The 12,065-nt window shown below is 49.1% G+C and overlaps 1 protein-coding gene across 1 annotated transcript in view; it reads left to right on the forward strand.

The window, feature by feature from the left end:
• The first annotated feature begins 6,533 nt into the window (after positions 1 to 6,533).
• ARHGAP35 (Rho GTPase activating protein 35) overlaps positions 6,534 to 12,065 on the forward strand; it is a 126,119-nt gene continuing 120,587 nt past the window's right edge. The window contains exon 1 of the mRNA XM_012761507.3: positions 6,534 to 6,731. The gene's annotated coding sequence lies outside the window, so the exon portion shown is untranslated. The remainder of the gene's footprint in view (positions 6,732 to 12,065) is intronic.

Below are 12,065 nucleotides of genomic sequence, written 5' to 3' on the forward strand. Positions count from 1 at the left end.
ATTTTTCATAGTTCTGGAGCTGGGATCAAGATCAAGGCACCAAAAGGTTTAGGTGTCTGGTAAGAGTTGGTCTCCACTTCCAAGATGGTGCCTTGAGCTGCATCCTGCGTTGGGGAGGAATAGTGTGTCTTCACATGGCAGAAGAGTAAAAGAGAATGAACCCACTCTCAAAAGCCCTTTTACAGCTGCTTTAAGCCATTCACGAGAGGGCAGCCCTGGCAACTTAAACACCTCCCATTAGGCCCCACCTCCCAAGACTGTTGGACTGTGAGGATTAAATTTCAACATGAGTTCTGGAGGAGATAAAAACAGTCAAACCCTCTGGAAGTCCGAGGCAGGAAGATGACTTGAGGTCAGGAGTTCGGGACCAGGCTGAGCAAGAGCGAGACCCTGCCTCTACTAAAAACAGAAAAAATTAGCTGGGCATGGTGGTGCTTGCTTGTAGTCCCAGCCACTCAGGAGGCGGAGGCAGGAGGATCCCTTGAGCCCAGGAGTTGGAGGTTGCTGTGAGCTAGGCTGACGCCACCACACTCTACCCAGGGTGACAGAGTGAGACTCTGTCTCAAAAAAAAAAAAAAAAAAAAAAAAAAAAATTCAAAGCATAGCAGGGGAACAGAGTTTCAGAGTTTCTAGGGTAATGAAAAAGTTCTGAGTTCTCAAAATGGATACTGCTGATGGTTGCACAACATTATGAATATACTCAATGGCACAGAATTGTACACTAAAAAGTGGTTAAAATCGTAAATCTTATGTTATTTGTATTTTACGACAATGAAAAAGTTATGCGATTCATGTTTTAAAATAACCTTCATGATTCAGTAGTAGCTATCATCAATATAGTGCTTACTATGTTCCAGGTATTTTTCCATGTACTTTGCTGACTGAAACCTCAAAACAACCCTGTAAGGTGGGTACTAATGTTATCAACCCCATTTTACAGATGAGGAAATTGAGGTACAGAAAAGTGTAGTAACTTGCCCAAGGTCAAACACCTTATAAGTGGTGGAGCTGAGATTCAAGCTCACTCATTCTGGCTCCAAAGTCCATGCCTCTAGCTATTACACTAAGCTATACTGGAGGTGTGCAAGGATATGAGAAGTCTGGAAGAAAAACACATATCTGGAGAGGCAAGTGGGATGGGGTTGTGTTGTCCAAGGAGACTGCATCTTATCTAGAGTATTTAAAATTTTTGCAAGGCTAAGAACTTCATGTAATTTTTGTGTAATTAAACATAAAAACAGGCCAGGCATGGTGGTGCATGCCTGTGGCCCCGGCTTTTCTGGAGACTGAGATGGGACGATCACTTGAGAAGTTTGAGTTCAGCCTGGGAAGTACAGCAAGACCTCTCCACCTCTAAAATAATAATATTAAAAGAAAAGAAGGCCGGGCGCTGTGGCTCACGCCTGTAATCCTAGCTCTTGGGAGGCCAAGGCGGGCGGATTGCTCAAGGTCAGGAGTTCAAAACCAGCCTGAGCAAGAGTGAGACCCCGTCTCTACTATAAATAGAAAGAAATTAATTGGTCAACTGATATATATATAAAAAATTAGCCGGGCATGGTGGCGCATGCCTGTAGTCCCAGCTACCCGGGAGGCTGAGGCAGAAGGATCACTCGAGCCCAGGAGTTTGAGGTTGCTGTGAGCTAGGCTGACGCCACGGCACTCACTCTAGCCTGGGCAACAAAGCGAGACACTGTCTCAAAAAAAAAAAAAAATATAATACAATAGAAAAAAGGGCAAAAGATATGAGCAAGTAGTTTACAAAAATGCTACTCAAATGGCTAATATACATATATATGTATGAAAAGCTGCTCAACCTCAATCATTTGGGAAAGGCAAATTAAAAAGGCAATGGGGGCCGGGCGCGGTGGCTCACGCCTGTAATCCTAGCACTCTGGGAGGCAGAGGCGGGCGGATTGCTCGAGGTCAGGAGTTCGAAACCAGCCTGAGCAAGAGCGAGACCCCGTCTCTACTATAAATAGAAAGAAATTAATTGGCCAACTAATATATATATATATAAAATTAGCCGGGCATGGTGGCGCATGCCTGTAGTCCCAGCTACTCGGGAGGCTGAGGCAGAAGGATTGCTTGAGCCCAGGAGTTTGAGGTTGCTGTGAGCTAGGCTGACGCCACGGCACTCACTCTAGCCTGTGCAACAAAGTGAGACTCTGTCTCAAAAAAAAAAAAAAAAAAAAAAAAAAAAGGCAATGGGATACCAGCACATCACCATTGGAATAGCCAAAATTAGATGATGGACAATACCAAGTGTTTGGGAAAATGTGGAGTAGCTGAAATTCTCATACATGTCTCGTGGGACTGTAAATGGGTACATTCACTTAGGAGAACTACTTGGGGAAGGTGAACACAAGCACAAGCTGTCACCGTCGATTTCACCCTTAGGTACACACTTAGCAGAAATATATCTGTATGTTTACCAAAAGACATGTTCTAGACTTCATAGTGGCACTATTCTTAATAGTTAAAATGTAGAAACTACCTAGATACTCACCAGTGGTAGAATAAATACATCGTCGTTCATCCATACACAGCAACAGTGAGAATGAAGGATCTACACCTACATCGGTAATGTAGATGAATCTCACAACGTTGGTCAAAAGAGCCTAAGCGGCAAAGAGTACTTATAGCATGATGCCATTTGTATAAAGTATGAAAATAGGCAAAACTAATCTATGGTCACAGAAGGTAGGATAAAGGCTCCCCTTGTGGGGGGAGAGGAGTGACTGGAAGGGGACACCGGGTGGCTTCTGAAAGACTGGTCAGGCACTGTTTCTTTACCTTGGTGCCAGTTACAAGGGTGTGTTCTCTTTGTGGATATTCATTGAACTGATTTGTGCACTTTTCGGTATGTATATTATATTTCAATTTTATAAAAATTTACAAAAATAAACAGCTTTCTCACATACTGTGTTTCCCCAAAAAGAAGACCTACCCATAAAATAAGCCCTAGCAGGATTTCTAAAGCATTTGTGCAATATAAGTCCTACCCCCAAAATAAGACCTAGTGATGGGGGTGGATACGCAGCATTTGCACAACCCATGCATTTCGTCGCAGAGCGGTAAAGAAGACGAGCAGCCCTTCTCATCTGCCTCATGGTGACAGCTGCTATCCCAGAGGTGACCGGAAAGGTGCGGGCTCCCCCTGTCAGGTCCTGGCCGTCCTGTGCGTGCTGCAAGCTGAGGCTCTGAGGGGAAAATAACACATCCCCTGAAAATAAGCCCTAGGGTGTCTTCTTGAGGAAAAATAAATTTAAGACCCTATCTTCTTTTCGGGGAAACACGGTATTCTTCCATCAAATATTTGGCACGTGCACCCTAGCACCTGGCCAGGCTCCGGGATTCTGCCGGGAGAATCCGAGCATCCCGCCTCCCGTTCCTTGCCGGTGATTGGCTGCCCCTTCGGCCAATGGCTGGAGAGTCCACCGCGCTTTGACAGCCCGGCGGCATCTGCGAGCTGCAGCGTGCTTAGCTCGGTTTGCAGGCGGCGCTGTGGGCTCACCGACTCCCTGGCCAGCGCCGACCTGGTCCCCACCCTCTCTCTCATTCTTTCAGACTTTCAGGAATGGAGGAAGTACACCCCAGCACCCCGACACTCTTTGCAAAATTCTTTTGTGGATTTTTCTGCCTGTGCTTCTCTTCAATGTGGATCCAGAACCCCATACCCCACCTCGTACCAACCCCAGCTCTCCGGTTGGTGTGACCTCCAGGCATTCGGACCCCGAGGGCGATGCTAGGGGTGGGGGGAGGATCTTGACAGTTGCCCAAGCTGGCAGTAGGCACTTCTCTCTGTCGGCTAATTGTCTACTCAGTTGTTTATTTATCCTGGAGGGGAGGCTAACCGGGCGCGCGGGGGTGGCTGCCCCCAGGGAAGCCTGCTTCCTGTGGTTGGCTTGCTCAGCTACCATCCGCCCTCTTGCGCACTGGAAAAAATTGCAGAGCTAGGAATGTCCTCCTTGACGGTTCCGTTCATGCAACAAAACACTGCCTGAGCCTCCGCCTTGCGCCTGGATCTACAAAACACTGCCTGGATCTACAAAACACCTGGGTCTGTACGAGGGACATTGTCCGTGACTGAGACAGGGCCCTGCAGCCACTGGACTCTCAGTCCGATAGAAAAGACCTATCGCCAGACAGGGGTGACCCAGGGTGGTCAGGGCTTGAAGGGGAAACCCAAAGGAGCTGTGGGAGCCTACAGGAAGCACCTGCCCCAGGCTGTGGAGTCAGGGAGGATCTCCTGAGAGAGAGGACAGCTGAGCTAGGCTCTGAATGAAGGAGTTAGTCAGTGGACAAGGACTTTATCTTTCTGGCTACCATGTCCTCAGTGCCTACCATTATCTTTCTTTAGTATTGAATTCATTTATTTATTCATTAACAAGTGTTTATTGTGGGCTATTTGCCAGAATTTGGAACCAGCCAGAGTCCCTGCTTCAAAGAACTCAGGCATAAAATAGTGACATCAAATGCAGACTTCAAACCCTGATGAAGTGCTATGAACAAATGGTAGGTGTATAGTCACCTAACCCTAACCATCTGGGTTTAAATCTCAAATCTTCTATGTATTATATTGTGTTACCTCTCTGTACCTTATAATCCACTCATAAGGTTGTTGTCAGGATTAAGTGAGTTAATATGTCTAAAGTGCTTTAGAATGGTGCCTGGCACAAAGTGTTCATTTTTATTAAAGAACTAGGGGTCAAGCCAAATCTAGGAGGCTACTCTGAGAAAGTGACTTCAAGCTCATACTTGCAGGATAAGGCACAGTTGATGGGCTCCAAAAGGGGGGGACCTGAGTCCAGAGTGAGCCCCATCTTCTCTCTTCTTCAGTTGCTGCCAGTTCACAAATTTCCCAAGATTGGAAGGGCCTGGAACACTGCATAGTTGTTATAAAGAGATTAATTTAAAGCAGGGATATCCAGCATTCCCTCCTCACTTCCTGGTGTTCCCTCAAGTGATCTCAAAAATCACTTACACACCAGAGTTTGCAATGACAGCCCATGCACTCAATTTGGTAGTCCACAGTGCTTAAAGAAAGGTTTTAAAAAATAGTCACTAACATCTAAAAATGAGATTTCATGCATTGGAAGCGCTAAATTAAGAAGAAAGCCAATGGAAATGACCTTTAATTAGAAAAGCTTTATTTAATGGGATAAATATTAACACTCGAGCCCATATAATTTTGTCAAGGATTATAGCGCGCTTAATATGTGCAAGGCATGATTTTCAGCGCTTTACAAGTGTAACCTAATTCTCATAGCCTATGAGAGTATGATTATCATCACCCCACTTTATAGATAAAGAGACTGAGGAAAGAAATGCAAAATGCAATAGAAAGCATAGCTTTTATTCATGCATTCCACAAATACTGGCTTGGCGCCCGGAAAGCGCATCTTCTACGATCCGTACTTCCGGAAGAGTCCCAGAGGAACCCTTCCTCAGTTCAAGGGTTACAGCGGTGCCCTCTCCCATCACTCTTTGCCCTCCAGGTGCCCAAAGTGACACTTGATTTGCAGCCCTTCGCACAATGCTGACTTGGAAGCCAGGGTTGCACGCAGGACCAGGCGATCTTTCCCCGGCGACCGCGGAACCAAGAACGCAAAAACCAACGTGAGCAGCGCCTGCAGATTTTCCCCAATGCCTGGGGAAAGGGCACGCGCTTTTCAGCCCCGCCCCTTCTTCCGGGGCGACTAATTGCGAGGCTGGCATTGGGCTGAGGCGCGCCACGCCTCCTCGTGTCCCCGAATCAGCGCCCTCGGTGGGTGAGCTCCCTCATCCTTGGCCCCGCCCCACCGCCCCACGTTACGTAGCTCCTTCACGCCTCCTCCGTTATCCTGGGGGCTGCGGCTCGCACGGCAAACCCACCTCCCCTTGCCTCCCATTGGCTGGGCAGGTCCCGCGTGAGCGGGATCGCGCCCTTCGCCCCCGCCCCAAAGCCGGGCCATGCCTCTCCCCTCTTGCTTTCTCCGAGGGCCGGCGCGAGGCGGCAGACGGGCTGCTAGTGGCGCGCACAAGGACGCGCGCGCCTGCCGCGGGCCACTCCCTCCGCCTTGAGCCAGCCGGCGGCTGGCAGGCCCTCCCGCGCACGCGCACTTGCCCACGCCGCTCCCTCTGCCCGTTCACCGGTCACCTCGCGCTCGGTCTCGCGCCGCGGCAGCCGCAGTAGCGGCACTTTTGGGGCGCACGCGCACTGCACCCTCCCCGCCCGTCCCCAGCCCCAGGCCTCGGCGGTGGCAGCGAGCCCCTTGGGAGCGCACGCGCTGTCTGTTCTCTCCACTGACCGGCGCTGGTCATCCTTTGGCAGAGCGCGCTCAGGGGCCGTTATCCCCTGCAACGGTCCCCGAGCCACGCACGCGCAGTAGCAAGGGGGCGCGCGCGGGAGCGGCCGTCGCAGGAAGGAGGTGCCGCTGCCGCCATTGCGAGGGAGGGAGGGAGGGAGCGAGCGAGGCTGGTCCGCCCTCCCCCTGGTTCCCGCCCCTCCCCCCTTCCCCTCCCCGCCCCCCGCCCCGAGGGAGAGCCGCGGCGCGGCGGGAGGAGGTGGAGGAGGTGGAGGAGGCGGAGGAGGGAGCCCGCGAGGGAGGGTCCGCCTGGCCCCCCGCCGCCGGAGCCGCCGCCGCCGCCTCAGCAGCCGCTGGACTAGGAGCAGGGGAACATGGCGCCGGGGCCACCGTCGCTGCTGCTGGGATCCCGGAGGCCGGGGCCACGCTGAGGGCGCCCAGCTGGTGAGTGCGCGAGCTCGTGAGCCCCGGGCGGCGAGGCCGGGCGCCGCCCCGCTGCAGGGTCCAGGGGGAGGCGGGGACGGCGGGGCCCGGAGCCCGCGAACAATGGAGGAGTTGGAGGGGGAGGGGAGGGAGCGGCCCCCCAGCCCCCCGGGCCCCGCCGTCCACATCGCTTCGCGCTTCGGCCCGGCCCGCGGGGCCCGCCTGCCCTTCGAACCTACCCCTGCCCGCCCCAGCCCTGCTGTCCCCGCGTCTGTCCCCACCCCGGACCCTTTGGGATCTCGGTGTCTGCCTCGGTCTCCCCCACTTAAGCCACCGTGCTCCCAGTTCTGCGCCCCCCCTACCCTCTTCCGCCCCTCTGCAGTGCCCTTTGCTCCTCCTGGACTCTGCATTGCTCATGAGACCCACCTTCTCCTCAGTGACCCTTCTGCATCCCTTAATTGTGGCTCTCACTTTTGAGATTCGTGACCCTTCTGCTTCCTCTCCCATTCTGCTTTCACCACCGTTTGGATCTGACCCTGGCCCTTCTTTGACCTATCTACCGTGCTATTATTCCTGTCTCAGAATCTATTGCACCCCCAGGAGCTGTCCCTTTAGGACCTGCGGTTCCACCTCTTTGGAGACCCATCTGAGACCCCCTTTCCTAGGCACTGCTGCCCCCATATCTTCCCCTTGGACTTAATTCCTCCTCCCTCCTGGGCCCCAGTGCCCACATTTCTGTCCCTGCCCTCTTACAGAACCTGCTGCGCCCCCGGGATGCCCCTTGGCTGGGTCTCTGCCCCATCCATGCCCCAGTTCAGTCCTCTGCCTGCACACTCCCAGACTTGGATGCAATGTGCTTGCCGTCTCTTCTCCCCTTCTCAGCTCTTGCTCCCGTTTGTCATCTAGACCCTTTCCTCTCTTCCAGACCTTTTTGCCTCCCTGCTTTGCCCCTTGCCCAATCTCAGATCTTGCTGTGCTCCCCTAACCTGTTTGCTTTCTGACTCTGCCTTCCCGGGAAGCAATCTCCTCCCCCTTCTCTGACCCTGCAGGTCTCTCATTTCTGCCGTTCACTTACCTAATCTCTCCATAATTCAGTCTCCCCTCTGCCTTAGCTTTGCCTCAGTGTTCTCTTGGAGGTTTCCTCTCCTCCCTACGTCCTTTTTGGCACTCCTCAGCTACTCCATTGGTTTCCTTTCTTAGGCCTTCATTTCTCTGCCTAAAATCCTCTCCTCCCCATTTTGGCCCTTCTTAGACTCGCCCTTTACCTTGCTCTACCTCTGTTAACTCTCTGACCCATCACCCACCCTCTTCCCATTCTGCATCTCATAGGCCTGCTCCCAGATGCTTTTTGCACCTGCTCTTTCCCTTATTGGTGGATTCTGCCTCCATCCTCTTTATTTAGTGTTTTCCTCCCCTGCTCTGCCCCTTTTGGAGCTGTCTACTTGCCTGCACATTTTTGGACCCATTTTAAAATTTCCTTTGGCTGTCCATTCTTGGAGCGGTCCTCTTTAGCACTGGCGTTCTTATAACTGTGTCCCATTTCTGTTCCTTCCCAATCCTAAGTTTTCCACATGACATTCTCTTCCCCCACCATTTTGATTCCACTCTCACCTTTCACTCTCCTTTCTTATATTTGTCCTCCCTCCATTGCCCTGTTGCTTGTCCGTTGTTTGAGTTCTCATTCCCCCCAATTCTGACACTAAGATGTCTTCTTCATCATTCCTTCCTATATATTCCCCCTATTCCTTTTGGAGCTGTCTCAGATCTTTGATAGTTTCTCACCCCTTTTTGGTATCCTTTTCCCAATTCTTTTCTTCCTTGACTTGCTTTCTTCCTCACCTCTTTTCTTTCTCCCTGTATTGTGCCAGGCTCTTTCTTTTCCAATTTAGTTCGAATCAGACCTGTTTCTCCCAGCTCCCCACCCGTGGTCCACCTGTTCCTCACTGAATGCTTCTTTCCCTTTTCAGGTGTATCTGCCTTTATTTTCCAGCCCTTAGCTTCGGGAGTGCAGGGACTGGATTGGACCTTACATTCTCTATGCTCTGAGACCACACATTCATGCTCTCACAGCCCTGACCCTGAGGGTTTTATCCCCAGAGATGCTATGAGATCTGGGTATATAGCCAGGGGTGGGTTGGTTGGTTACTGATCTCTGGAGTCTGGGAGTGTCTCCCCCACTTGTCTCACTTCTACCAAGGTTAGAGGTGAGAGTTCGATCTCTTTCCATTGCCCCATTTCCTTTCCTGTGCTCTATTTGCTTTCCCTCTTTCAGATCTCTGGGCTTTGCAGCTATGTGTCCTTCTGAAAAGGGGGATGCAGCTGTTCACAGATCTTTATTCTCTTTCTCACTTTCCCTCCCTCCTGAGCTGTTGCACGGAGAGTTATACTCTCCCCCCTTCCACCACCGAGCCATCACCCTTTGGGAGAACTTAGGAGTGTGCTTTTTTTGTTTTTTCCAGCTGACAAGTCATATTTTTGTTTTAACCCTAGCTGGGGAAATGCCAGTTCTCAAGTTCTCCCTGATCCCACCGGGGGTTATGGCCACACTTGGTGTTTACTGCTCTGGGCCTGCAGAAAGTCTTGCCTTCCCTGATGGCCTCTGGTTTGTAGTGTGACCTTGGGGGAGGAGCTCTGGGAGGATGGGCTTATTTCTTTTTCACCTCTGACCCCGGGAAGGCTCCAGCTTCCTAGTCTTCAAAATGGTGAGGGCCTGGGTTTGGAAGGCGCTTTGCGGTTGTTTGTTGAAAGAGAGAGTGCCAAGTGTCACTCAGATTTCTGCCCTCTGGTATTGCAAGCACTCCCCGCCACAGGAGCAGAGTGTCTCTGGGCAGATCCACGCTGGATTCTGGGGTCTCATTGGTGTACACCATGTGTGGGTGGGCCCTGACATTCTCCAAGTTTTTTGAGTGACCTGCTTTGGTAGAGTTAGAAAGGGGTGCCAGGAACTGGCTAATGTGATTGGATTTTCAGTCTTATTATCTGAGAAATTGGCCTTAGCTACCTTTCCCTGAGCTATTTTTTTCAATGATTTTTGTGGTTGGGGTGGGGTTTAGGAAATTTATTCGGATGTACAGGTGAGTTTTGCAGAAAAGCCATCCAGCCATTTTCCTTCCTTAGCTTGGGAGAGGGAAGCTTTCGCGTGTTCTAGGTTTATTTATTTTATTTCTTAAGTAAATCAAAAGCCTGATTTTTTTCCCTCCCATAGCCTAGGGCAATTGCATATTAAAGCAGCCATCCAGCGTGAAGGAGCTTTTACTGGAAGGACTTTCTTAACTGAGCTATGATCAATCTTTGTTTATTTCAGCACTTATTTAGAAATAGTTCTGTGTGAACACATTTGAAATAAAAAAACATTCACTGTCATTCTACGGAGTTGGACCATTGACTCATCAAATGTTAGGGCATTTGTACATGATACAATGAACAGGGCTGGATAGTAGATTCCTATGGCTCTTTTTACTCTTAAATTTTATTAGGTCTTTAAATTTTATTACAAGAAAAGTCTGGTAATTTTAATGATGGCATGGGTTTTTACTTACCATTATTGACTTAAAAAATTTTGGTTCATTTCCATTGGTGAATCTTTGGCCTGCTTTATCACGATTGACTCTGAATTTATTTTAGAGTTTGTGTTTCTATGTTGGTATAAATAGTTGTTTTGTTTTTTATTCTTAATGCGAAAGTGACAGCTAATTAAAGATGAAAACAACTGTGTATGCAGTACTGTTAAATTTGTGTTTCAGAGTTTTAATATCACTGGCAGTATAAAAAGTTTCTGCATACCTAAGGCCTGAGTTTACATAGTAGGAAGAGGAGACAGAAGAATAAAGAGCTGATTTTTTTCCTTCCTAAACTGATAACTGATGTTCCAAAGACTGTCACATTTCTCTGATGGTAGCATCATTGTCCATCCCAGCATTGACATTTGCTTTGATGACAAAATTGGCTGCTATAGAAATGTGAGGTGGTAGCCTTGGCCTTCTGGAACAATTAATGTGCCAGTTGGCGTGGGGCATGGAGCAGGAGATGGTGATAGACGGTGGTTTTCAACCTAGTGAAATATCTTCGGGGGCTCTTACCCTGCCTGGGAAATCTTTGTGAAGACTTTTAGAAATTGGACTGATCAAAGTTCCTCTCTTCCTTTCTGCTCATTCCTTTTTTTTTTAACCCTTTGCACTTGGATGTTGACTGTGACTCGACACGGTTAGCAAAAATTATAGAGATTAAAATTACTCTTTGAATGTATCAATAATTTGAAATGTAAAAAAATCCAAATAAATAAGTGTGTATGAAAAGAAACTCCAGTTTCTACTGCCGCGCTTTGTAAAATCTGGGGTATTAAAAAAATTAAATCCCGAGTAGAATCAAGGAATCGAGAAAAAAGCAAGTGCCAAGGGTTAAAAAACTAACTTTTCTTTTTGACTGTGTCCCCCGTGTCCCTTACCTGCTCCCTGATTTTCTTGGCATGATGAAAGCTGAAGCATTTAGGACAGTAACAAATCAGAAAATAATCCTTCTTGTTGATACCAGACAGATGGAAGAAGTTCACATGCAGTTCCATGGGCCTGCTGGTGACTTTTGGCAAAGGATAGTCTGGGAGGGGTAAAAACTGTACAGGTGACAGTAAACTACAGCCTCATAGGTGTCTTTTTGGTCAGTTTGTACAGTGTGACAAAGTAATGCATCAGGTCAGTCAGTACAGGTGGAGATTGAAAAGGTAGGAACAGTTGTCCATTTCCATCTAGCCTGGTCTGCTTTCCCGTCTTTGGTCTGCTGTGGTCTTCTGAGAGGCGTTAGGCTACTTGCAGGGTCTTGCTGCGATCTGCTTTGACTATTGCCATTCAATACCCGGCAGTCTAAACAGTGTCTTAATTTATTCCGTGTGACTTTTGATTGATCATCTAGTCTAGTTGATTTTTTTTTTTTTTTTTTTTTGAGACAGAGTCTCACTTTGTTGCCCAGGCTAGAGTGAGTGCCCTGGCGTCAGCCTGGCTCACAGCAACCCCAATCTCTGGGGCTCAGCGATCCTACTGCCTCAGCCTCCCGAGTAGCTGTGACTACAGGCATGCGCCACCATGCCCGGCTGATTTTTTGTATATATATTTTTAGTTGGTCAATTAATTTATTTCTATTTTTGGTAGAGACGAGGTCTCGCTCAGGCTGGTTTCGAACTCCTGACCTTGAGCAATCCGCCCGCCTTGGCCTCCCAAAGTGCTAGGATTACAGGCGTGAGCCACCATGCCTAGCCTTAATCTAGTTGTTTTAAGATTTCTTTCTCACAATATGTAAACCAGGTGAAATTGAGATTCTTTGCATGAAGAGGGAAGGTGACTAGCAGAAATACCTCCTTTGACA

The sequence above is a fragment of the Microcebus murinus genome, chromosome 16 (genome assembly GCF_040939455.1).
Source record: "Microcebus murinus isolate Inina chromosome 16, M.murinus_Inina_mat1.0, whole genome shotgun sequence".
NCBI classification, from domain to species: Eukaryota; Metazoa; Chordata; class Mammalia; order Primates; family Cheirogaleidae; genus Microcebus; species Microcebus murinus.